The sequence below is a fragment of the Ambystoma mexicanum genome, chromosome 2p (genome assembly GCF_040938575.1).
Source record: "Ambystoma mexicanum isolate Mex_15411 chromosome 2p, UKY_AmexF1_1, whole genome shotgun sequence".
Lineage (NCBI taxonomy): Eukaryota > Metazoa > Chordata > Amphibia > Caudata > Ambystomatidae > Ambystoma > Ambystoma mexicanum.
Window position 1 is genome coordinate 1,259,493,516 of NC_090923.1, and position 26,676 is coordinate 1,259,520,191.

Sequence of the window (26,676 nt, forward strand, 5' to 3'; positions counted from 1 at the left end):
GCACTACTGCACAGGTAGCAATTTTTTTTTTGATGCAGCACCACCACATGGGTGTGGTGCATTGCTATATGTGTTGCCAGAGTAACATGGACATATAAGTAAAGACAGGCTATTCAGTCAAAAACGATTTTTATATATAAGATGCAAATCTATTTTTACAGTTAAAAGCACATGTGCACATTCAAAAATGCACACTATTTTTCACCTGAAATGCCTATGGTGCAAGAGGCACATTTGAAAATTAATAACTAACCTTATTAATAACTAACCTGACTAATAAAACTGCATTTAACATAACCCACTAATAAAAATGTGTCTCCACTGCAGAATTAGGCCTACTCTGAAAGTGAACTTTTAAACGCACATTCATTTTTTTTTTCTCTGCTGCTCTGTCCACATAACTACAGGAAGCAAAGAGCTCGAAGGAACAGGAAATCAGTTGGTTACAAACTTTTACTGTAGAAATGAGCCATTGTGTAGTGAGGGAGGAGATGACATGATTGATTCTGATTGGAGCAGCGTCATAGCAAGTATCATGCTAGAGGCTGTGATTAGAGTTTTGCTGGGGAAGCTTGAGGAGAGGGGGAGAACAATCGAGATCTGGCAGAGCTGGGAGAAGGACCCGTTTCCTGGCTGAAGCATTCCTGCTGCAAAAGCTGAGAATTCCAGGCAATAACCCCGGTTTGAGAACGACAGACGCTTGTTTTCACTGGGGTTAATCTTCAAGGGAGCCAAATTCAGAAAGAGAATAGCCGGAGAAAACTCATGCTGAACAGATAAGGTAATTACAGAAGTGTGGGAGCTGTGCGAAAGTGTGCGAAACTGTTCAGTCAGTGTATTCGAGGGAGTCCCAGTCCCTTATCAGCATATGTAATGTTACCAATTGAATATATTCTCGCAGTTCTCTGTTCATTTTATCACAAATAATGTTGTACCATTTCATTTATTTCTGTAAAAAAGGGTTAAACTGTGTTTAAATGAAATTTCTATAATACAAAAATATCTGAAAACAGATAGCTAGTGTGTATTATTTCTCTCTTTCATTTTGCATGGGAAAAGGTTTAAACGTGGGTAGATTTTTAAACAGTGCAATTGTCATTTTAAAACAGATGTGTGCATGATTATATTCAGTATGGACAGTTGTGAGTGACTGTTTGTAGCATAGCTTGTTGGAGGTACATGAGCCAACGGGAAGAGAGACTCTCTGGACATAGTTCCATACCGTATATAAGGTAGTGGAAATTACCACAAAAATACCACAATAGCCCATGGTGGCACACAACACTAACACTGAAAATGTGGTATCCCTAAAATGTAGGCCTGAGGTATCTCTAGTGATCAAGAACAATCTAGATAAAAAACAAGGGATGTTGGATATTGGGGCCACAAATAAACCAACCACGCAAATTATTGCGCACATTATCTAAATATGTCTGAATTCTGAAATAATGCAATGTATTATTGTTATGTGTGATCCAATATGAATACAGAGAGTGATTTTTGCTAAAGGTATTTTGGCGGTAAGAAAATACCGCAAAGCCCCAAATATCCACAAAATACCCAAGAGTTCTGTCTGGGGATTTTGTGGAATCTTTAGTGGCAAATGGTGTTTTCCTAAGCATACAAGACCAGTAAAATTGCTCCTCAGTCATTGATTACTGTATTGTAATTATACACTGCTTTTTTCAAAGCAATTAAAGGGATGTAGTTGGCCCTAATTTATTCCATTTGGACTTTGACTCTAGCACTTTGCTTAGGAAAGAATATCTGCCTTCTCGCAAGGGTACATTTTATAGCATGCCTCTTTATGCTGATGACACATCTATTTTGGACTTTCCCCTGGCAGGTCTTCAACATGGCCTGCTATACACAAATTACTAGTTTCGGAACTGTTGTTTCAAATGAAATATGATAAAAACAAAAAAACAAAAATGATGTTGTTCCGGAAACATTGTAGCTGTTTTTTAAATGAATATAGAGATGAGGAGGTAGTCTGGGTCTATCATTTTATGAAGACAGCTGGAAGGCCATCTTTAAGGTTTCAAGGGCTTTTTAAGATTTCATTTATTTTAAGTTTGGGGCATTCATATTGGAGAAGTGCCCCGGAGTTATGTAAGGCAAGCGTCTGTTCCATAATTTTATATGGCAGCGAAATCTGGGGTTGTTCAAACGGTCATTTCCTGGAGGGGTTGCAAAAAAAATTCCTGTGCCAAGAGTACAGGTGCAAAATAATTTCCTGTGCCATGTTCAGGTGCAATATAAAATCCTGTTCCTCGCTCAAGGTAAACCTGGTATCTCCTTATTAGCTAAATCAGAGGTGTTCAGTTTGAAGGTGTCAGCCAAGTTAAGATTTTGTACTTATGTTTTAAAAACGCATCAGTGATTGTCTGCTAATCATAAATTGAATTTCAGTGTAAGCCCGATTTCGGCCTCCCCTGCTAAAGAGAAATACTTGTGTTAATGGGGGTTAGGATGGGGGGATGTACGGCACTGCCCATGTGGATAGTGGGGTGTGAGGTAACTAAATTTGCCACATTAAGTCATTATACCTCTTAAAGTAAGGGTTTGTCCGATAGGGAGAGAGGCAGATGTCCAAAATACACATAAGCTGCCCTCTTCAGTTTTGTATGAAGACCTCCGTACACATATTAGAAGGCAAGAAGATGTCTGTGAAATGGGATCCCCCGAATGCTGGAGGCTGATAAAATATCACGTTTACATTTACCCACCCCTCAATGAATGAAGAAGTTGTGCATGAGGAAGCACAATGTATGCCTGCAAAATGAGAGTCAATGAAGATTTTGTTAATTTCCTGTGTGGACATGCATGGATGCTATGTTTATATCATTTATTGTAATTATCAGGTCTTTATATATATAGCTTGTTTGAATATGCAAAAGAAGTTTTTTGTTTTAGACTTGTTCTCTCTGAATTTTTTTTAAATATGATACATATTTTCAAATGTTGCTAACTTAATGGAGAAATACGATGACATAATATTGATTTATACTGGTCATTACATGGTTGGATTTACAGATCACTTCAACAGGGCTTTGGATCCTAACTCTTAAGAATTATTTTGGCATGTAATGGCAAATAGTTAATTGTAAAGCACCTGGGGCATGTTACATTGGTGAAAAAGTAGTTAGGAATATAAAAAGAAAATTCAGAAGGATTTGGAACCTCTTTTCTCGGTTCAAAAAATATTTTACACAAAACCTAATGCCATACATTGGTTGTGGTCAGTAGGACATTTGTCAGGCAGATATGACCAGTCAAGGATTAAATAAACATTACCAGTGGGTTCAGGATATCGAGCTAAATATTTTTAAGAAACGTAGTGCAAATGTTTGGTCAGTACAAATTGGTCACAATTGGAGCACTGATTGGTGGGAGATGATGTGAGTTTATCAAGAGCAACGGGATAGGAGGCATGTGGGCCATAAAAAACAGGTCTAGGATCATTTTATAAGAAAGTTTCTTTAAGTAGGGAACTTTGGACAGCCCTGCTGAGAGCGAAAGGATTACACAAAAGGTAGGGGGGTCAGTGGGTCAAGGGATAGCACATCTGACTGTGAATCAGTTTATTGTAAGTCCAAATCCTACCTGTTTCAACATGTTTCCAGGCTTTTTGTTTCATTTCTTAACTGAACTTAACTTCCTATGTACCTCAGCAAAACATGTACTAATATTGGAATGAAAATGGGAAAATTGAATTGGCCCCTGCTTCAAAGGATGACACGCACATTCGTAAAGCATTCACTATTTTTGGCACACGAAAGGACAGAAACTTTCTTAATCTGCAAGTCTTTATTTTTTAATACATCTTTTTTAATAAAGATTGAAATTGTATGTTCATACATATTACACGACAACACAATACATTTTGCGCCAAATTCAACACTAATGCCTCGGGAGCCGTTTACTTGTAAGTCCTATTGACTGAATGAACAGCCCCACCACCTTCAATTTCTTGACTTGTACTTTTAGAAGTGGCACGCTGCTTTTGTTTTTTTATCCCATTCTACCAAACTCGGTATTATCACTTTTCCCCCTTGTTGTGCACTCCAGCGTAAACTGCTTTAAGGTGCTATTTGCAAACATCGCTCTGAACTACAGCTTTACTTGCTTCTAGGCCTTAATCTTTAATTGTGGCTGAGCAGTGTACTCCGGATTTGGCTGCTTTTAGTTGGTTGATTCTTTTTTGATTTCTGTAACTTTCAAACAGTCCCATTGTGAATTACCATTGTCGCAATGTGCTGCAGTGCAGGGAAACTTAAAAGTAATGGTAGGGAGAGGACGAGGGAGAGGGAGGGGGGTTGTGGGTGGTGGAAAGGAGGGAGGGAGGGAGGGAGGGAGGGAGGGAGGAGAGAGAAAACAAAGAAAATATGGTATTCGGGGGCTATGTGTTTGCATGGAAAAGATTTTAGGCTTTTAATCAAGTGGAAAGGGGCTCTGTGGCTGGTATCTCAGCCTGTTGATGCTTTGTTGAGTTGCTTGGAACATGCAAGGAAGGAGACCTGAAGCACTCCCGACCAGGTTGCATGTCTCCAAGTTACTGAAATCCCACAGACCTCGTCCCTGTGCCACAAAGTTCTGGGCACTGAGCTCTGCAGTTGTTTCCCACAGGTCGCCAAGTGCCCCAGATTTACTTTCTTATAGTTGCTAGTTACTGCTACCCCACCTCGACCACTATATTTTCCCCAGATACTTGCTACTGTGGAGTAAGCAGGGCTAAGAGAGAGGGAGACGGGGTGTGCCTATGCAAATCATCTGCCAGTATGCTTCCTGGGAGGTCATTCCATCTCACAAGCTGACACCTGGGCAGTGGCAGGTAATTTGGAGAACAGACATATTCGGACAGGCCACAGAGCAAAGGCTGGGCCGTTGATTGAGGATCCATTTAGCCATGTCTCCCTAAGTTACCGAGGTCCAGAAAAATTCCACCCTCAGATTTTATAGAGAGGTCTTTGGCCGATCGTGGCCGATCAGGGCAGTGAAGGGTCAGGGGTGACTGCACACTGCCTCACTTTTTCACTGCTTTCTACAGCGGTAATGCCTTTGCAGAAGGGGCCTGTACAAGTGATGTTGTCCTGCGCTATGGGAAAGTGACATTTATCCACTGACATTAACCAAATTACTTGCGCTGTTCAACGCACATACATGCAGAGAAATAATTTTATATTTTTTGGGGAAGGTGTAGAGGGTTCTGCTGATGATTCTTTTAAGCTGTCTGCTACTCTTGCTTTTACATAGAGTCTTTCCTGCCCAGGAATGTTTTACGGCCTACTGTATGTCCCTCCCTTACAACGAAAAATCTGTTGAAAGCACAGAGGTACATAGGAATGGATCTGTTAAAAAATGAAACAGAAATCCTGGAACATGTCGGAACTGGTAGTGTTTGGATTTAGCACATTTGACTGTGAGTCAGTTTATTGTATCAGTTGACCCACTGACCCCCTTACCTCCTGTGTAATACTTTTGCTCTCGGTAGGGTTGTCCAAAGTTCCCTTCTTAAAGTGGCTTTCTTATAAAAAATACTAGACCTGCTTTTTGTGGCACACAAGCCTCATATCCCGTTGCAGTTGATAAACTCACATCATCTCCCACCAGTACAAGCTGTAAAGGAATTCCAGGGCTTATCCAAACAAACTAGACGTGGGTCAAGGTTGAGCAATCCTTAAATCAGCAGCAAAGTTAAAATTGAAATCAGCCTCATAATCTTTTAAAGGACGGTCCAACATCTGTTGCTTACAGAGCTCAATCGGACATCCTCTGGTGCTGACGCCTTACCCACCTCCTGTTCTTGCCTTGTCCTTGATACAGCCATGAGCCCACATACACTCAGAGGTACAGAGTTTTTCTCATGTCTATGTGTCTATTGTGATGCTCTCAGGCTTGCATCACCCAGCCATTGTGATGGGGAGGGGGTGTCATTTTGCAAGCACCCTGGAGCATTAATCTTTCTATCTTTAAATATAATTGGCATTAAACTAAAACCCTTAAGGACCAGATCAATACAGCAGCAACGAATGCTTATTCATTGTTGTTTGCCTCTTCATTTCATACCACCCGATATCTAAATGGTGTTTGGACTTTCTGTCCTCTGACATAAGGACATTTGGAATGGCAAACCTTTGACCTGAGATCCTAATGAATGGTTTGATTGACTCTCCCTTTGCGCTTGCTTCTGCAACACATGTACTAATATTGGAATGATAATGGGAAAATTAAATTGGCCCCTGCTCTAAAGGATGACACGCACATTCGTAAAGCATTCACTATTTTTGGCACATGACAGGACAGAAACTTTCTTAATTTGCAAGTCTTTATTTTTTAATAGATCTTTTTTAATGAAGATTGAAATTGTATGTTCATTCATATTACACGACAACACAATACATTTTGCGCCAAATTCAACACTAATGCCTCAGGAGCCTTTTACTTGTGAATCCTCTTGACTGAATGAACAGCCACGACCCCTTGAATTTCTTGACTTGTACTTTTAGAAGTGGCATGCTTCTTTTGTTTTTTTTTATCCCATTCTACCAAACTCAGTATTATCACTTTCCCCCTTGTTCTGCACTCCAGCGTAAACTGCTTTGAGGTGATATTTGCAAAGATCGCTCTGAACTACAGCTGTACTTGCTTCTGGGCCTTAATCTTTAATTGGGGCTGAGCAGTGTACTCCGGACGTGGCTGCTTATAGTTGGTTGATTTCTTTTTTGATTTCTGTAACTTTCAAACAGTCCCATTGTGAAATACCATTGTCACAATGTGCTGCAGTGCATGAAAACTTAAAATTAATGGGAGGATTGAGGGAGAGGGGGGAAGAGAGAGGGCGGGAGGGTGGGAAGGAGTGAGTGAGTGAGGCGAGGGAGGGAGGGAGGGAAGGAGGGAGGGAGGAGAGAGACAGAGAGAGAGAAAACAAAGAAAATATGGTATTTGGTGGCTATGTATTTGCATGGAAAAGATTTTAGGCTTTTAATCAAGGGGAAAGGGGCTCTGTGGCTGGTATCTCAGCCTGTTGATGCTTTGTTGAGTTGCTTGGAACATGCAAGGAAGGAGACCTGAAGCACTCCCGACCAGGTTGCATGTCTCCAAGTTACTGAAATCCCACAGACCTCCTCCCTGTGCCACAAAGTTCTGGGCACTGAGCTCTGCAGTTGTTTCCCACAGGTCGCCAAGTGCCCCAGATTTACTTTCTCATAGTTGCTAGTTACTGCTACCCCACCTCGACCACTATATTTTCCCCAGATACTTGCTACTGTGGAGTAAGCAGGGCTAAGAGAGAGGGAGAGGGGGTGTGCCTATGCAAATCATCTGCCAGTATGCTTCCTGGGAGGTCATTCCATCTCACCAGCTGACACCTGGGCAGTGGCAGGTAATTTGGAGAACAGACATATACGGACAGGCCACAAAGCAAAGGCTGAGCCATTGATTGAGGATCCCTCTAGCCATGTCTCCGTAAGTTACCGAGGTCCAGAAAATTCCACCCTCAGCTCTCATAGAGAGGTCCTTGGCCGATCGTGGCCGATCAGGGCAGTGAAGGGTCAGGGGTGACTGCACACTGCCTCACTTTTTCACTGCTTTCTACAGCGGTAATGCCTTTGCAGAAGGGGCCTGTACAAGTGATGTTGTCCTGCGCTATGGGAAAGTGACATTTATCCACTGACATTAACCAAATTACTTGCGCTGTTCAATGCACATACATGCATAGAAATCATGTTATGTTTTTTTGGGGAAGGTCTAGAGGGTCCTGCTGATGATTTATTAAGCTGTCTGCTACTCTTGCTTTTACATAGTCTTCCCTGCCCAGGCATGTTTAAGTCATACTGTATGTCCCTCCATTACAATGAAAACTCTGTTGAAAGCACAGAGGTACATAGGAATGGATCTGTTAAGAAATGAAACAAAAAGCCTGGAAAAATGTGGAAACGGGTAGGATTTGGACTTACAATTAACTAACTGTTAGATGTGCTATCCCTTGACCCACTGACCCCCTTTCCTTTTGTGTAATCCTTTTTTTCTCAGTAGGGTTTTCCAAAGTGGATTTCATATAAAAGATCCTAGACCTGCATTCTGTGGCACACTTGCCTCATATCCCGTTGCTCTTGATAAACTCACATCATCTCTCACCAATATAAGCTGTAAAAGATTTTCAGGGCTTAGCCAAGCAAACTAGACGCGGGTCGAAGGTTGAGCAATCCTTTAATCAGCAGCAAAGTTAACATTGAAATCAGCCTCAGAATCTCTTAAAGGATGGTCCAATATCTGTTGCTGGCAGCGCGCAATGGGGCAGCCTGGGTGCTGACACCTTAAGCCATCTCCTGTTCTTGCCTTGTCCTTGATCCAGCCATGGGCCCACATACACTCAGAGGTACAGAGTGTTTCTCATGTCTATGGGTCTTCTGTGATGCTCTTACGCTTGCATCACACAGCCATCGTGATGGGGAGGGGGTGTCGATTTGCAAGCACCCTTGAGCATGAATCTTTTTATCTTTAAATATAATTGGCATTAAACCAAACCCTTTAGGACCAGATCAATACAGCAGCAAAGAATGCTGATGAATTGCTGTTTGCCGCTTAATCCCATAACATCCGACATCTAAATGGGGTTTGGTCAAATGTTTGCCATAACAAATGTCCTTATGTCAAAGAGCAGAAAGTCCGGAGGTCCTAATCAATGGTTTGGTTGGCTCTCCCTTTGCGCTTGCCTTAAGGCGTCAGCACCAGAGGCTGCCCGATTGCGCCCTGCAAGCAACCAGTGTTGGCCCATCCTTTAAGATATTCTGAGGCTGATTTCAATGTTATTTTTGCTGCTGATTTAAGGATTGCTCAACCTTCAGCCCACGTCTATGTTCCTTGGCTATGCCCTTGACATCTTTTACAGCTTGTATTGGTGGGAGATGATGTGAGTTTATCAAGAGCAACGGGATATGAGGCATGTGGGCCATAAAAAACAGGTCTAGGATCATTTTTATAAGAAAGTCTCTTTAAGTAGGGAACTTTGGACAACCCTGCTGAGAGCGAAAGGATTACACAAAAGGTAGGGGGGTCAGTGGGTCACGGGATAGCACATCTGACTGTGAATCAGTTTATTGTAAGTCCAAATCCTACCTATTTTAAAATGTTTCCAGGCTTTTTGTTTCATTTCTTAACTTGATGTGAGTTTATCAAGAGCAACGGGATATGAGGCATGTGGGCCATAAAAAACAGGTCTAGGATCATTTTTATAAGAAAGTCTCTTTAAGTAGGGAACTTTGGACAACCCTGCTGAGAGCGAAAGGATTACACAAAAGGTAGGGGGGTCAGTGGGTCAAGGGATAGCACATCTGACTGTGAATCAGTTTATTGTAAGTCCAAATCCTACCTATTTTAAAATGTTTCCAGGCTTTTGTTTCATTTCTTAACTGAACTTAACTTCCTATGTACCTCAGCAAAACATGTACTAATATTGGAATGAAAATGGGAAAATTGAATTGGCCCCTGCTTCAAAGGATGACACGCACATTCGTAAAGCATTCACTATTTTTGGCACACGACAGGACAGAAACTTTCTTAATCTGCAAGTCTTTATTTTTTAATACATCTTTTTTAATGAAGATTGAAATTGTATGTTCATACATATTACACGACAACACAATACATTTTGCGCCAAATTCAACACTAATGCCTCGGGAGCCGTTTACTTGTAAGTCCTATTGACTGAATGAACAGCCCCACCACCTTCAATTTCTTGACTTGTACTTTTAGAAGTGGCACGCTGCTTTTCTTTTTTTATCCCATTCTACCAAACTCGGTATTATCACTTTTCCCCCTTGTTGTGCACTCCAGCGTAAACTGCTTTAAGGTGCTATTTGCAAACATCGCTCTGAACTACAGCTTTACTTGCTTCTAGGCCTTAATCTTTAATTGTGGCTGAGCAGTGTACTCCGGATTTGGCTGCTTTTAGTTGGTTGATTCTTTTTTGATTTCTGTAACTTTCAAACAGTCCCATTGTGAATTACCATTGTCGCAATGTGCTGCAGTGCAGGGAAACTTAAAAGTAATGGTAGGGAGAGGACGAGGGAGAGGGAGGGGGGTTGTGGGTGGTGGAAAGAAGGGAGGGAGGGAGGGAGGGAGGAGAGAGAGACAGAGAGAGAGAAAACAAAGAAAATATGGTATTCGGGGGCTATGTGTTTGCATGGAAAAGATTTTAGGCTTTTAATCAAGTGGAAAGGGGCTCTGTGCCTGGTATCTCAGCCTGTTGATGCTTTGTTGAGTTGCTTGGAACATGCAAGGAAGGAGACCTGAAGCACTCCCGACCAGGTTGCATGTCTCCAAATTACTGAAATCCCACAGACCTCCTCCCTGTGCCACAAAGTTCTGGGCACTGAGCTCTGCAGTTGTTTCCCACAGGTCGCCAAGTGCCCCAGATTTACTTTCTCATAGTTGCTAGTTACTGCTACCCCACCTCGACCACTATATTTTCCCCAGATACTTGCTACTGTGGAGTAAGCAGGGCTAAGAGAGAGGGAGAGGGGGTGTGCCTGTGCAAATCATCTGCCAGTATGCTTCCTGGGAGGTCATTCCATCTCACAAGCTGACACCTGGGCAGTGGCAGGTAATTTGGAGAACAGACATATTCGGACAGGCCACAGAGCAAAGGCTGGGCCGTTGATTGAGGATCCATTTAGCCATGTCTCCCTAAGTTACCGAGGTCCAGAAAAATTCCACCGTCAGATCTTATAGAGAGGTCTTTGGCCGATCGTGGCCGATCAGGGCAGTGAAGGGTCAGGGGTGACTGCACACTGCCTCACTTTTTCACTGCTTTCTACAGCGGTAATGCCTTTGCAGAAGGGGCCTGTACAAGTGATGTTGTCCTGCGCTATGGGAAAGTGACATTTATCCACTGACATTAACCAAATTACTTGCGCTGTTCAACGCACATACATGCAGAGAAATAATTTTATATTTTTTGGGGAAGGTGTAGAGGGTTCTGCTGATGATTCTTTTAAGCTGTCTGCTACTCTTGCTTTTACATAGAGTCTTTCCTGCCCAGGAATGTTTTACGGCCTACTGTATGTCCCTCCCTTACAACGAAAAATCTGTTGAAAGCACAGAGGTACATAGGAATGGATCTGTTAAAAAATGAAACAGAAAGCCTGGAACATGTCGGAACTGGTAGTGTTTGGATTTAGCACATTTGACTGTGAGTCAGTTTATTGTATCAGTTGACCCACTGACCCCCTTACCTCCTGTGTAATACTTTTGCTCTCGGTAGGGTTGTCCAAAGTTCCCTTCTTAAAGTGGCTTTCTTATAAAAAATACTAGACCTGCTTTTTGTGGCACACAAGCCTCATATCCCGTTGCAGTTGATAAACTCACATCATCTCCCACCAGTACAAGCTGTAAAGGAATTCCAGGGCTTATCCAAACAAACTAGACGTGGGTCAAGGTTGAGCAATCCTTAAATCAGCAGCAAAGTTAAAATTGAAATCAGCCTCAGAATCTTTTAAAGGACGGTCCAACATCTGTTGCTTACAGGGCTCAATCGGACACCCTCTGGTGCTGACGCCTTACCCACCTCCTGTTCTTGCCTTGTCCTTGATACAGCCATGGGCCCACATACACTCAGAGGTACAGAGTTTTTCTCATGTCTATGGGTCTATTGTGATGCTCTCAGGCTTGCATCACCCAGCCATTGTGATGGGGAGGGGGTGTCATTTTGCAAGCACCCTGGAGCATTAATCTTTCTATCTTTAAATATAATTGGCATTAAACTAAAACCCTTAAGGACCAGATCAATACAGCAGCAACGAATGCTTATTCATTGTTGTTTGCCTCTTCATTTCATACCACCCGATATCTAAATGGTGTTTGGACTTTCTGCCCTCTGACATAAGGACATTTGGAATGGCAAACCTTTGACCTGAGATCCTAATGAATGGTTTGATTGACTCTCCCTTTGCGCTTGCTTCTGCAACACATGTACTAATATTGGAATGATAATGGGAAAATTAAATTGGCCCCTGCTCTAAAGGATGACACGCACATTCGTAAAGCATTCACTATTTTTGGCACATGACAGGACAGAAACTTTCTTAATTTGCAAGTCTTTATTTTTTAATAGATCTTTTTTTAATGAAGATTGAAATTGTATGTTCATTCATATTACACGACAACACAATACATTTTGCGCCAAATTCAACACTAATGCCTCAGGAGCCTTTTACTTGTGAATCCTCTTGACTGAATGAACAGCCACGTCCCCTTGAATTTCTTGACTTGTACTTTTAGAAGTGGCATGCTTCTTTTGTTTTTTTTATCCCATTCTACCAAACTCAGTATTATCACTTTCCCCCTTGTTCTGCACTCCAGCGTAAACTGCTTTGAGGTGATATTTGCAAAGATCGCTCTGAACTACAGCTTTACTTGCTTCTGGGCCTTAATCTTTAATTGGAGCTGAGCAGTGTACTCCGGACGTGGCTGCTTATAGTTGGTTGATTTCTTTTTTGATTTCTGTAACTTTCAAACAGTCCCATTGTGAAATACCATTGTCACAATGTGCTGCAGTGCATGAAAACTTAAAATTAATGGGAGGATTGAGGGAGAGGGAGAGGGGGGAAGAGAGAGGGCGGGAGGGTGGGAAGGAGTGAGTGAGTGAGGGAGGGAGGTAGGGAAGGAGGGAGGGAGGAGAGAGACAGAGAGAGAGAAAACAAAGAAAATATGGTATTTGGTGGCTATGTATTTGCATGGAAAAGATTTTAGGCTTTTAATCAAGGGGAAAGGGGCTCTGTGGCTGGTATCTCAGCCTGTTGATGCTTTGTTGAGTTGCTTGGAACATGCAAGGAAGGAGACCTGAAGCACTCCCGACCAGGTTGCATGTCTCCAAGTTACTGAAATCCCACAGACCTCCTCCCTGTGCCACAAAGTTCTGGGCACTGAGCTCTGCAGTTGTTTCCCACAGGTCGCCAAGTGCCCCAGATTTACTTTCTCATAGTTGCTAGTTACTGCTACCCCACCTCGACCACTATATTTTCCCCAGATACTTGCTACTGTGGAGTAAGCAGGGCTAAGAGAGAGGGAGAGGCGGTGTGCCTATGCAAATCATCTGCCAGTATGCTTCCTGGGAGGTCATTCCATCTCACCAGCTGACACCTGGGCAGTGGCAGGTAATTTGGAGAACAGACATATACGGACAGGCCACAAAGCAAAGGCTGAGCCATTGATTGAGGATCCCTCTAGCCATGTCTCCGTAAGTTACCGAGGTCCAGAAAATTCCACCCTCAGCTCTCATAGAGAGGTCCTTGGCCGATCGTGGCCGATCAGGGCAGTGAAGGGTCAGGGGTGATTGCACACTGCCTCACTTTTTCACTGCTTTCTACAGCGGTAATGCCTTTGCAGAAGGGGCCTGTACAAGTGATGTTGTCCTGCGCTATGGGAAAGTGACATTTATCCACTGACATTAACCAAATTACTTGCGCTGTTCAATGCACATACATGCATAGAAATCATGTTATGTTTTTTTGGGGAAGGTCTAGAGGGTCCTGCTGATGATTTATTAAGCTGTCTGCTACTCTTGCTTTTACATAGTCTTCCCTGCCCAGGCATGTTTAAGTCATACTGTATGTCCCTCCATTACAATGAAAACTCTGTTGAAAGCACAGAGGTACATAGGAATGGATCTGTTAAGAAATGAAACAAAAAGCCTGGAAAAATGTGGAAACGGGTAGGATTTGGACTTACAATTAACTAACAGTTAGATGTGCTATCCCTTGACCCACTGACCCCCTTTCCTTTTGTGTAATCCTTTTTTTCTCAGTAGGGTTTTCCAAAGTGGATTTCATATAAAAGATCCTAGACCTGCATTCTGTGGCACACATGCCTCATATCCCGTTGCTCTCGATAAACTCACATCATCTCTCACCAATATAAGCTGTAAAAGATTTTCAGGGCTAAGCCAAGCAAACTAGACGCGGGTCGAAGGTTGAGCAATCCTTTAATCAGCAGCAAAGTTAACATTGAAATCAGCCTCAGAATCTCTTAAAGGATGGTCCAATATCTGTTGCTGGCAGCGCGCAATGGGGCAGCCTGGGTGCTGACACCTTAAGCCATCTCCTGTTCTTGCCTTGTCCTTGATCCAGCCATGGGCCCACATACACTCAGAGGTACAGAGTGTTTCTCATGTCTATGGGTCTTCTGTGATGCTCTTACGCTTGCATCACACAGCCATCGTGATGGGGAGGGGGTGTCGATTTGCAAGCACCCTTGAGCATGAATCTTTTTATCTTTAAATATAATTGGCATTAAACCAAACCCTTTAGGACCAGATCAATACAGCAGCAAAGAATGCTGATGAATTGCTGTTTGCCGCTTAATCCCATAACATCCGACATCTAAATGGGGTTTGGTCAAATGTTTGCCATAACAAATGTCCTTATGTCAAAGAGCAGAAAGTCCAGAGGTCCTAATCAATGGTTTGGTTGGCTCTCCCTTTGCGCTTGCCTTAAGGCGTCAGCACCAGAGGCTGCCCGATTGCGCCCTGCAAGCAACCAGTGTTGGCCCATCCTTTAAGAGATTCTGAGGCTGATTTCAATGTTATTTTTGCTGCTGATTTAAGGATTGCTCAACCTTCAGCCCACGTCTAGTTTCCTTGGCTATGCCCTTGACATCTTTTACAGCTTGTATTGGTGGGAGATGATGTGAGTTTATCAAGAGCAACGGGATATGAGGCATGTGGGCCATAAAAAACAGGTCTAGGATCATTTTTATAAGAAAGTCTCTTTAAGTAAGGAACTTTGGACAACCCTGCTGAGGGCGAAAGGATTACACAAAAGGTAGGGGGGTCAGTGGGTCAAGGGATAGCACATCTGACTGTGAATCAGTTTATTGTAAGTCCAAATCCTACCTGTTTCAACATGTTTCCAGGCTTTTTGTTTCATTTCTTAACTGAACTTAACTTCCTATGTACCTCAGCAAAACATGTACTAATATTGGAATGAAAATGGGAAAATTGAATTGGCCCCTGCTTCAAAGGATGACACGCACATTCGTAAAGCATTCACTATTTTTGGCACACGACAGGACAGAAACTTTCTTAATCTGCAAGTCTTTATTTTTTTTTTTTTTTAAATTTAACTTTATTGGTTTTAAACAGCAAAGGTGAATCATGAGCAAGAAGCAAATTCAAACATACATAGGAACCATACATCGCTACTGCATCTTCTCCCAGCTCAGATTCAAATAGCGTAACTACAAAGACAATACAGTCAAGCGTGTGTCCACTCCGGACGAGTGAACTATGTAACTCCCCTTCCCTCCCTCCCTCCCTCCCCTTTTGTTGCTCATAACACTTCCGTGGCGTGATGGCTGCTATAGTCTGAAGAAACTTGCGACGCGGCAACATCTGATAGTCGTTGTCTTTGTGAATCATGAATCGTTGGTAGCATGATCGGATGTGTGACAGGCACGGACCTCTGGACGATAAGGATCTCATTTTTCATACATCGTGGAAGGCAGTTGGTGAATGCATTTATTGGCTAGGTGTTGGGTGGGCGTTCGGTCTTGACATGTAATGGCTTGCGAAGTCACCCCACGCTTCTTCGTGTTTCGCGGCCTTGTCGTGCAGGGCCGCCGTTATCTTCTCCATTGTGTAGATATTGGTGGCAACTTTCAGCCAATCTGTCTCGTTTGGCAGCCGTGGGGATTTCCATTTTATAACTAGGGCCGCCCTAGCCGCTAGAAGGAGGGGGGATACCAGACCTTTCACATGGATCAATTCGTCATCGTCCTCCTCAAGACCGAACAACGTGAGTAGGGGGGAGGGTTCTCTGTCTATGCCATCTAGTCGCTTGATCCACCCTAGAACCTCCTGCCAGTAAATGCGCACTTTAGGGCACCCCCACCACATGTGCCAATAGTCTGCTTTCGCTCCGCAATGGCGCCAGCATCTGGGATCGGAGGTTTGGAACATCTTTGAAAGCCGAAGCGGATCATACTGCCAACGGTGGAGTAGCTTTACAGCGTGCAGTTTGTATTGAGTAGCAATAGACACTCTGGCGGGCGTGTGGCATATCCTGTCCCAGGCCTGTTGGTCGAACTCTCTGCCGAAATCTTTTTCCCACCTTCCTTTGAGGCGGAGGATCGGGGAATGGTCTTTGGTGATCAGAGCTCGATACATCCTGGATATCAACCCTTTGGTCGCAGTGGTCGTGTCTAAGATTATTTCGAAGGGCGTTAGGTCTCTGCGCGTGGTGGCTTTCCATTCCTCCCTTGACAGCACCCCTTTCAGCCGTAGGTACAGGAAGATCGGGATCGGGTGAATTTGGAGGGCGTCTTCCAGATCCGAAATTGGTATGAATTTCTCTTTCCTCCACAGCTGACCGACTCTTTCTAGGCCTGCGTCAAACCAGGCTTGATACCTGGCGTGTTCAGGGATCTTCTCACGGATGCCAGGTGACCAGAGGTGGCTCAGGGGTGAGGGCCATGTTGTAACTCCTGTCATAGCCTTACCCTTCTTCCAGATGTTCCACATGGCGCCCAGTATCGGGTGTTCACGTAATGGTTTTACGAGCTTGTTCCTGGGGACCCATAGCCATTCTGCGAGGGTGACATTGCGGAGAAAGTCATTGTCCAGCTGGACCCACTGGAGGTCCTTCCTGTCTCTTAGGTGTGGGACCAGGATCCTCAATTGTGTTGCCTGATAATATATTTCTATATCTGGAAGACCTACGCCTCCGAGCTCCTTCGGTAGTATCAGGACATCGTACGCTATTCGTGGTTTTCTGCCATCCCAGAGGAAGTCGAGTATGGTTTTCTTAACCTGTCTGAAGAAGTGTTCTGGGATCGTGACTGGAAGGGCCTGAAACGGATACAGAAAGCGTGGGAGGCTTACCATCTTGATAGCGTTCAAGCGTCCCATCCAGGAGATTGTGAGCGGCTTCCATTTCAGTAGGTCAGTCTTTAGGGCAGCTAGGAGCTGGGGGAAGTTCGCCTCGTAGAGCTGCGTAAGATCTCTTGTTATATTGATCCCCAGATAGCGCAGCGTTGATTCCTGTATGGTCAGGCCGAGGTGTGCCAACTCCCTTTGTTGTTCAGGGGAGGGTACGTTAAGCGGGAAGAGGATGGACTTAGACCTATTGATTTTGAAACCAGATAGTGTTCCGTATTCTTCGATGAGCTGGATCGCCCTCGGGACTGACGACAGGGGGTTGAGTACATGCAGCAGGATGTCATCCGCATACAGGGCCAACTTGTATTCCCTTCCGTTCACTCGGATACCTTCCACAGCAGAGTCCGCCCGGAGAGCTCTGGCTAGTGGTTCTAGGGACAGCGCAAAGAGTATCGCCGAGAGGGGGCATCCTTGTCTCGTTCCTCTGGTTAGTGGGAACCAGCGCGAAAATTGGGAGTTCACCATCACTGAGGCTTTCGGGGTCGAGTAGACCGCTTTGATCGCTCGACGGAGGACTGGTCCGAGGCCTATATGCTTCAGCGTGGCTTCCAAGAAGTGCCACTCGACCCTGTCAAATGCTTTTTCCGCGTCGATTGAGAGCAATGTTGGCATGTCCGGAGATGTTCTTGATTCATGTATTAGATGGAGGGTCTTACGAGTGGAGTCAGCGCCTTGTCGACCCTGGATAAAGCCGACTTGGTCGTTGTGGATCATCGAGGGCATATGCGTCTCTAGACGGGCTGTGAGGATTCTTGTGTATATTTTGGCGTCGATGTTTAGCAGTGATATCGGACGATATGAGGCACAATGCCTCGGGTCCTTTCCTTCTTTGGGGATTACTGCTATCAGGGCCTCTGAGAAGGACGCGGGGGCTACTCCAGAATGAAGGATGTTATTAAAGAGTTCAACCATGAAGGGGAGGAGGGTACTTTGAAAGGTCTTATAAAATCCTGCCGTGTAACCGTCATTCCCAGGGGCTTTTCCTGTCGGGAGTCTTTTAATAGCGTCTTCAACTTCCTCTGCTGTAATGGGGGAGTCCAATGCCTGTGCAATATCGGCTGGGAGAGAAGGCATGTTAACCGCCGATAGGTATTCCGTAATTGCCTCCAGGCCGGGGGCATCTTGTGAGGTGTAGAGCTTCTCATAGAACGTGGCAAAGGCTTCGGGGATATTGGGGGGGCAGCGGACTCTGGGTGGTTCTTCTTCTTGTATAGCGGGCACCCACCTCTCGCGACGCTGGCCTCGGAGTCTGGTAGCGAGTAGTGCCCCCGCCTTATTACCGTGTTCATAGTGCCTCTGCTTTAGACATCGGAGTCGATGCTCAATGGCTCCAGTTTCGAGTTGGCGCAGTTCCTCCCTTTTGGCATTGGCTTGTTCTATCTTGTGTAGCCTCTCCGTAGTCGCGGTTTGTGCCAGTTGATCCAGTTGGGTGATTTCAGTCCGTAACCTATTCTCTATCAGTTGTCGTTCCCTTTTTTTGGCCGCACCGTCTCTGATGAGCACCCCTCTCCAGGTGGCTTTGCCCGCCTCCCAGACTGTGTTCGTGGAGATGTCACCTTATTTTCCTCAAAATAGTGGGTGATGTCCTGTTCGAGTTGTTCTCGAAAAGCCAAGTCTCTGAAAAGCGATTCATTGCAGCGCCATTTGACCGACCTCCGGGGGAGGGCCATCTGATCCAGTGTGACCGTCACCATATCGTGATCCGACCAGGTGACCGGAGATATATCGGTGTCTGTCATTGCCGTTGTGAGCGCAGGCGTTAGATATATATAGTCAATCCTGGAGTACGTGGCGTGTGGGGTCGAATAGAAGGTGTAGCCTGCGCGTGACGGGTTCCGGTGTCTCCAGGCATCTGTTAAGTTGTATACCTCCATCAAATCTGCCGCCCTCGAGTGTGCGCCGATGACTGGAGTGTTTGCAAGGGGGTCGCCAGCTTGTCTGTCGAGTTCCGGATCCATCCACGTATTGAGATCCCCACCCAGGATTACTTTGCCTTGTGCCTCAGTCATAACCTTAGGGATCGTTTGATGAAGAAACCGGGATTGGCCGGTGTTTGGTGCGTAGATGGATGCGAGCGTGACAGCGGTGCCTTGTATATTGCCCACCAGGACCATAGATCTTCCGCTCACGTCAGACCAGGATCTCATGAGCTCGAATTGTAAGGCCTTGTTGATCAGGATGCCCACCCCTGCCTTTTTTAGGGGGCCAGAACCCCAGTGTTCGGAGCCTAGTTTGGGATGTAACACTCTCCGTTCTTCTCCTCTGGAGTATCGAGTCTCTTGTAGAAAGAGGACGTCCAAGCCTGCCCTCTTGAATTCCCGCGATACAAGAGACCTCTTGGTGGGGGAGTTGAGGCCCTTGACGTTGAGAGTGCCGATTTTAAGGGTGCCGTACCTGTCACCTGCTACGTTACTTTTTGTGGTCATTGTTGCAAGTAGCGTGTTCATCGTGTGTGTCGCGTCGTCTTCGGAAGTTAGTTGCCACAGTGGAAGTACATCGATAAATGGTTCGTGCCTCACGAGGCATCGAATTTGCGATCAACCCACCCCCCTCCCCCTCCTTTCGGGTATTGTTCATCATACCCAGTGTTCTCGGTTCCAATCTAAGTACTACATCTTTCAACCCCATGTGAAACTGAGTCTCGAAGTGGATGGCGTCCGCGTTGGACCAGACGCACTCAGCCGGTCTTTCGGCGGACCGCCTGTGAGGGTAATAGCCTCGCAACCCCCTCCCCCCATGGTAGCGTATCATAGTTCTGAGCCCCCCTCCCCCCCCATTTGATTGCTGAACATCAATCACAGGATAACAAGCAACAAGAACAGTTATCTTAAGTATACAATAGAGAAAGAAAAGAAAATTCAACGATACGTGTGGGTACAATGGACGTCATTCGCTGGTCGATCTTCAGAAATGACAGTAGAAAGTGCACAATATAGGGTGTCCAGCGGGCCCATGACGTCGACCCACCACTGAGTACCAACTCCCTGGCCCATGGGTTCCGAGTAAGATTCTTCAGGGCAAGTGACGGGTGGGTGCCGTCTCATCCATTTACGTCCGGGGAGTCATTGGGACGTCTATATTTTCTTGCTCCCCTGACTTTATTCCGCTTCGGGCCCTGGGGTCTCCTTCTCTCTCCATCCCGTGCCGAGTCGTTCTGTGTTTCCTCCCGCGGGTCCGGGTCCAGGAGCTCCGCAATGCAGTTCCGAATGTCGTCTTCGGATCGGAGCGCTATTCGTCTGCCCTCGTGCTCAAAGTTGAGGGAGAAGGGGTATCCCCACCTGTACCTCGTGCCTCGGTCCGTGAGCCACTTCGTGAGGGGGCTACAGAGACGTCGTAGAGCCAGCGTGAGCGAGGAAAGATCTTGAAAGATAGTTATCTTGGCCCCGCTGAGGGTGAGGGAGTCCGCGGATCGAGCCTTCGTGAGAATCTTTGTTCTGTCTTGGTATCTATGGAACTTGGCAAGGACGGATCTCGGGCCCCCTGTTGGGCCACCGGCTCTGTGTACCCGCTCAATTGCGGGCTCGTCCACATTCTCATCGGCAACTAGTATCCTAATGATATCATTTATGGTGTGTCTAAGATCTGATTCCGTCTCACCCTCGCGCTCCGGGATCCCACAAAAGCGGAGGTTATTACGGCGCTCCCTGTTCTCTAAATCGTCAATTTTCAGTCGGATGTCTTCTTCTCTTCTCTCTATGTTGCTCATTCTGAGGTTCAGTTGGGTTTCCATTACATCAGTCGAGGCCTGGTTGTTTTCGACCCCCTCAAGCCTCTGTTCTATGTTATCGACCCGCTGGGTCATTCTATCGAGCTTGTCTCCTAAGTTTGCGCCCATGTTTCTGATCTCATTTAGGAGGGCGGCTATGTCCCCTTTGGTGGCCGCCGTACCCGCCTCGGGGTGCTCAGTCGCCATTGTTCCGTCGTTATCGGGGTCCAGATCTGGGGAGATGTATGCAAACCTGGCGAGTTTGCTGCGGGTGCTCATACGGTGTGTGGGTGCGAGGAGGCACACGCCCCTATGATGGGGGCCTTTCCCTCAGCACCAGGGCCCGATTGCTTGTCGGCGTGAGGGACGGGAGCGTGACTCGGGTGTCCCAGGGAGCGGGGGTGGGAGACGGGAGGAGGCACACGCCCTGGGATCAGGGGCTCTACCCTCCGTTCGTACTGTTCGTCTCCGGTGGTGGCCTCTGGTTCAATATCCTCAGCCACTCGGGTTCCACTGTCCTGCGCCGGTGTGGCCTTTGGAGTCTGTCTGGATTGTGCCTGTGAACTTTCAGGGGCTAGGAGAGGCCCGGGTCAGGCTTGTAGGTGCGGGGCCCCGTCCGAAGTGTTGCCTGGCTGGTGAGGGAGTTCCGCGCCAAGCTCTGCAGCGCGGGGGGGACGATTCTCTGCTGGATGGGGGGTGGTAAGAGATTTCGCGTCCTGCAGGTCCGGGATGCCCCTCCGTTGACGGGGTGGGGTGGCGTTGCCGGCAGTCTCTGTACTCAGAAAAGGGGGCGCCCTCCGGGGGGCCCTGGAAAGCGCGCGTGTAGTGCGGGCGGGAGACACTCACCCGACCTGGCGATAGCCGGTCCGCGAGGTTCCCGAAAGCTCTCCTGCGATCTGGAGGGGGGGCAGCGGTCGACTGAGGTGATGCTTCGGAGTGCGGGAGGCCGAGTAGGCCGTACGCGAGTTCGCGCAACTTCGGCGCCCGAGGAAGTGCTGCGTAGGAGGCCCGAAGGGGGCGGCTCTTGTCGGGGCGATTTCGCAGGAGAAATCGCTCCGATTTTCGTCGGAGTTTCGCCCAGAAGTCGGGGGCCAGGTCCAGGGGGCTCCGTCCGTCGTTGTTGCTCGGGTGGGGGGGCCAAAAGTGGGGGCTCAAGGCACTTTTGGGGGTTAGGGGAGCGGAGCTCACACGGAGGAGTTCTGCATCCGTGCGCCCCCTGGCGGCCGATAAGTCTTTATTTTTTAATACATCTTTTTTAATGAAGATTGAAATTGTATGTTCATACATATTACACGACAACACAATACATTTTGTGCCAAATTCAACACTAATGCCTCGGGAGCCGTTTACTTGTGAGTCCTATTGACTGAATGAACAGCCCCACCACCTTCAATTTCTTGACTTGTACTTTTAGAAGTGGCACGCTGCTTTTGTTTTTTTATCCCATTCTACCAAACTCGGTATTATCACTTTTCCCCCTTGTTGTGCACTCCAGCGTAAACTGCTTTAAGGTGCTATTTGCAAACATCGCTCTGAACTACAGCTTTACTTGCTTCTAGGCCTTAATCTTTAATTGTGGCTGAGCAGTGTACTCCGGATTTGGCTGCTTTTAGTTGGTTGATTCTTTTTTGATTTCTGTAACTTTCAAACAGTCCCATTGTGAATTACCATTGTCGCAATGTGCTGCAGTGCAGGGAAACTTAAAAGTAATGGTAGGGAGAGGACGAGGGAGAGGGAGGGGGGTTGTGGGTGGTGGAAAGGAGGGAGGGAGGGAGGGAGGAGAGAGAGACAGAGAGAGAGAAAACAAAGAAAATATGGTATTCGGGGTCTATGTGTTTGCATGGAAAAGATTTTAGGCTTTTAATCAAGTGGAAAGGGGCTCTGTGGCTGGTATCTCAGCCTGTTGATGCTTTGTTGAGTTGCTTGGAACATGCAAGGAAGGAGACCTGAAGCACTCCCGACCAGGTTGCATGTCTCCAAGTTACTGAAATACCACAGACCTCCTCCCTGTGCCACAAAGTTCTGGGCACTGAGCTCTGCAGTTGTTTCCCACAGGTCGCCAAGTGCCCCAGATTTACTTTCTCATAGTTGCTAGTTACTGCTACCCCACCTCGACCACTATATTTTCCCCAGATACTTGCTACTGTGGAGTAAGCAGGGCTAAGAGAGAGGGAGAGGGGGTGTGCCTATGCAAATCATCTGCCAGTATGCTTCCTGGGAGGTCATTCCATCTCACAAGCTGACACCTGGGCAGTGGCAGGTAATTTGGAGAACAGACATATTCGGACAGGCCACAGAGCAAAGGCTGGGCCGTTGATTGAGGATCCATTTAGCCATGTCTCCCTAAGTTACCGAGGTCCAGAAAAATTCCACCCTCAGCTCTTATAGAGAGGTCCTTGGCCGATCGTGGCCGATCAGGGCAGTGAAGGGTCAGGGGTGACTGCACACTGCCTCACTTTTTCACTGCTTTCTACAGCGGTAATGCCTTTGCAGAAGGGGCCTGTACAAGTGATGTTGTCCTGCGCTATGGGAAAGTGACATTTATCCACTGACATTAACCAAATTACTTGCGCTGTTCAATGCACATACATGCATAGAAATCATGTTATGTTTTTTTGGGGAAGGTGTAGAGGGTTCTGCTGATGATTCATTTAAGCTGTCTGCTACTCTTGCTTTTACATAGAGTCTTTCCTGCCCAGGAATGTTTTACGGCCTACTGTATGTCCCTCCCTTACAACGAAAAATCTGTTGAAAGCACAGAGGTACATAGGAATGGATCTGTTAAAAAATGAAACAGAAAGCCTGGAACATGTCGGAACTGGTAGTGTTTGGACTTAGCACATTTGACTGTGAGTCAGTTTATTGTATCAGTTGACCCACTGACCCCCTTACCTCCTGTGTAATACTTTTGCTCTCGGTAGGGTTGTCCAAAGTTCCCTTCTTAAAGTGGCTTTCTTATAAAAAATACTAGACCTGCTTTTTGTGGCACACAAGCCTCATATCCCGTTGCAGTTGATAAACTCACATCATCTCCCACCAGTACAAGCTGTAAAGGAATTCCAGGGCTTATCCAAACAAACTAGACGTGGGTCAAGGTTGAGCAATCCTTAAATCAGCAGCAAAGTTAAAATTGAAATCAGCCTCAGAATCTTTTAAAGGACGGTCCAACATCTGTTGCTTACAGGGCTCAATCGGACACCCTCTGGTGCTGACGCCTTACCCACCTCCTGTTCTTGCCTTGTCCTTGATACAGCCATGGGCCCACATACACTCAGAGGTACAGAGTTTTTCTCATGTCTATGGGTCTATTGTGATGCTCTCAGGCTTGCATCACCCAGCCATTGTGATGGGGAGGGGGTGTCATTTTGCAAGCACCCTGGAGCATTAATCTTTCTATCTTTAAATATAATTGGCATTAAACTAAAACCCTTAAGGACCAGATCAATACAGCAGCAACGAATGCTTATTCATTGTTGTTTGCCTCTTCATTTCATACCACCCGATATCTAAATGGTGTTTGGACTTTCTGCCCTCTGACATAAGGACATTTGGAATGGCAAACCTTTGACCTGAGATCCTAATGAATGGTTTGATTGACTCTCCCTTTGCGCTTGCTTCTGCAACACATGTACTAATATTGGAATGATAATGGGAAAATTAAATTGGCCCCTGCTCTAAAGGATGACACGCACATTCGTAAAGCATTCACTATTTTTGGCACATGACAGGACAGAAACTTTCTTAATTTGCAAGTCTTTATTTTTTAATAGATCTTTTTTAATGAAGATTGAAATTGTATGTTCATTCATATTACACGACAACACAATACATTTTGCGCCAAATTCAACACTAATGCCTCAGGAGCCTTTTACTTGTGAATCCTCTTGACTGAATGAACAGCCACGACCCCTTGAATTTCTTGACTTGTACTTTTAGAAGTGGCATGCTTCTTTTGTTTTTTTTTATCCCATTCTACCAAACTCAGTATTATCACTTTCCCCCTTGTTCTGCACTCCAGCGTAAACTGCTTTGAGGTGATATTTGCAAAGATCGCTCTGAACTACAGCTTTACTTGCTTCTGGGCCTTAATCTTTAATTGGAGCTGAGCAGTGTACTCCGGACGTGGCTGCTTATAGTTGGTTGATTTCTTTTTTGATTTCTGTAACTTTCAAACAGTCCCATTGTGAAATACCATTGTCACAATGTGCTGCAGTGCATGAAAACTTAAAATTAATGGGAGGATTGAGGGAGAGGGGGGAAGAGAGAGGGCGGGAGGGTGGGAAGGAGTGAGTGAGTGAGGCGAGGGAGGGAGGGAGGGAAGGAGGGAGGGAGGAGAGAGACAGAGAGAGAGAAAACAAAGAAAATATGGTATTTGGTGGCTATGTATTTGCATGGAAAAGATTTTAGGCTTTTAATCAAGGGGAAAGGGGCTCTGTGGCTGGTATCTCAGCCTGTTGATGCTTTGTTGAGTTGCTTGGAACATGCAAGGAAGGAGACCTGAAGCACTCCCGATCAGGTTGCATGTCTCCAAGTTACTGAAATCCCACAGACCTCCTCCCTGTGCCACAAAGTTCTGGGCACTGAGCTCTGCAGTTGTTTCCCACAGGTCGCCAAGTGCCCCAGATTTACTTTCTCATAGTTGCTAGTTACTGCTACCCCACCTCGACCACTATATTTTCCCCAGATACTTGCTACTGTGGAGTAAGCAGGGCTAAGAGAGAGGGAGAGGGGGTGTGCCTATGCAAATCATCTGCCAGTATGCTTCCTGGGAGGTCATTCCATCTCACCAGCTGACACCTGGGCAGTGGCAGGTAATTTGGAGAACAGACATATACGGACAGGCCACAAAGCAAAGGCTGAGCCATTGATTGAGGATCCCTCTAGCCATGTCTCCGTAAGTTACCGAGGTCCAGAAAATTCCACCCTCAGCTCTCATAGAGAGGTCCTTGGCCGATCGTGGCCGATCAGGGCAGTGAAGGGTCAGGGGTGACTGCACACTGCCTCACTTTTTCACTGCTTTCTACAGCGGTAATGCCTTTGCAGAAGGGGCCTGTACAAGTGATGTTGTCCTGCGCTATGGGAAAGTGACATTTATCCACTGACATTAACCAAATTACTTGCGCTGTTCAATGCACATACATGCATAGAAATCATGTTATGTTTTTTTGGGGAAGGTCTAGAGGGTCCTGCTGATGATTTATTAAGCTGTCTGCTACTCTTGCTTTTACATAGTCTTCCCTGCCCAGGCATGTTTAAGTCATACTGTATGTCCCTCCATTACAATGAAAACTCTGTTGAAAGCACAGAGGTACATAGGAATGGATCTGTTAAGAAATGAAACAAAAAGCCTGGAAAAATGTGGAAACGGGTAGGATTTGGACTTACAATTAACTAACAGTTAGATGTGCTATCCCTTGACCCACTGACCCCCTTTCCTTTTGTGTAATCCTTTTTTTCTCAGTAGGGTTTTCCAAAGTGGATTTCATATAAAAGATCCTAGACCTGCATTCTGTGGCACACTTGCCTCATATCCCGTTGCTCTTGATAAACTCACATCATCTCTCACCAATATAAGCTGTAAAAGATTTTCAGGGCTTAGCCAAGCAAACTAGACGCGGGTCGAAGGTTGAGCAATCCTTTAATCAGCAGCAAAGTTAACATTGAAATCAGCCTCAGAATCTCTTAAAGGATGGTCCAATATCTGTTGCTGGCAGCGCGCAATGGGGCAGCCTGGGTGCTGACACCTTAAGCCATCTCCTGTTCTTGCCTTGTCCTTGATCCAGCCATGGGCCCACATACACTCAGAGGTACAGAGTGTTTCTCATGTCTATGGGTCTTCTGTGATGCTCTTACGCTTGCATCACACAGCCATCGTGATGGGGAGGGGGTGTCGATTTGCAAGCACCCTTGAGCATGAATCTTTTTATCTTTAAATATAATTGGCATTAAACCAAACCCTTTAGGACCAGATCAATACAGCAGCAAAGAATGCTGATGAATTGCTGTTTGCCGCTTAATCCCATAACATCCGACA

General features: G+C 45.9%; 3 non-coding genes across 3 annotated transcripts; all 3 read left to right on the forward strand.

The window, feature by feature from the left end:
• The first annotated feature begins 6,182 nt into the window (after nucleotides 1-6,182).
• On the forward strand, nucleotides 6,183-6,289 carry LOC138568578 (U6 spliceosomal RNA). The gene has a single exon (XR_011302902.1). It is a non-coding gene; the product is annotated as a U6 spliceosomal RNA (small nuclear RNA).
• Nucleotides 6,290-11,954: 5,665 nt separating this feature from the next.
• LOC138568579 (U6 spliceosomal RNA) lies at nucleotides 11,955-12,061 on the forward strand. The gene has a single exon (XR_011302903.1). It is a non-coding gene; the product is annotated as a U6 spliceosomal RNA (small nuclear RNA).
• Nucleotides 12,062-24,251: 12,190 nt separating this feature from the next.
• LOC138568580 (U6 spliceosomal RNA) lies at nucleotides 24,252-24,358 on the forward strand. Its single transcript, XR_011302904.1, has one exon. It is a non-coding gene; the product is annotated as a U6 spliceosomal RNA (small nuclear RNA).
• Nucleotides 24,359-26,676: the final 2,318 nt, after the last annotated feature.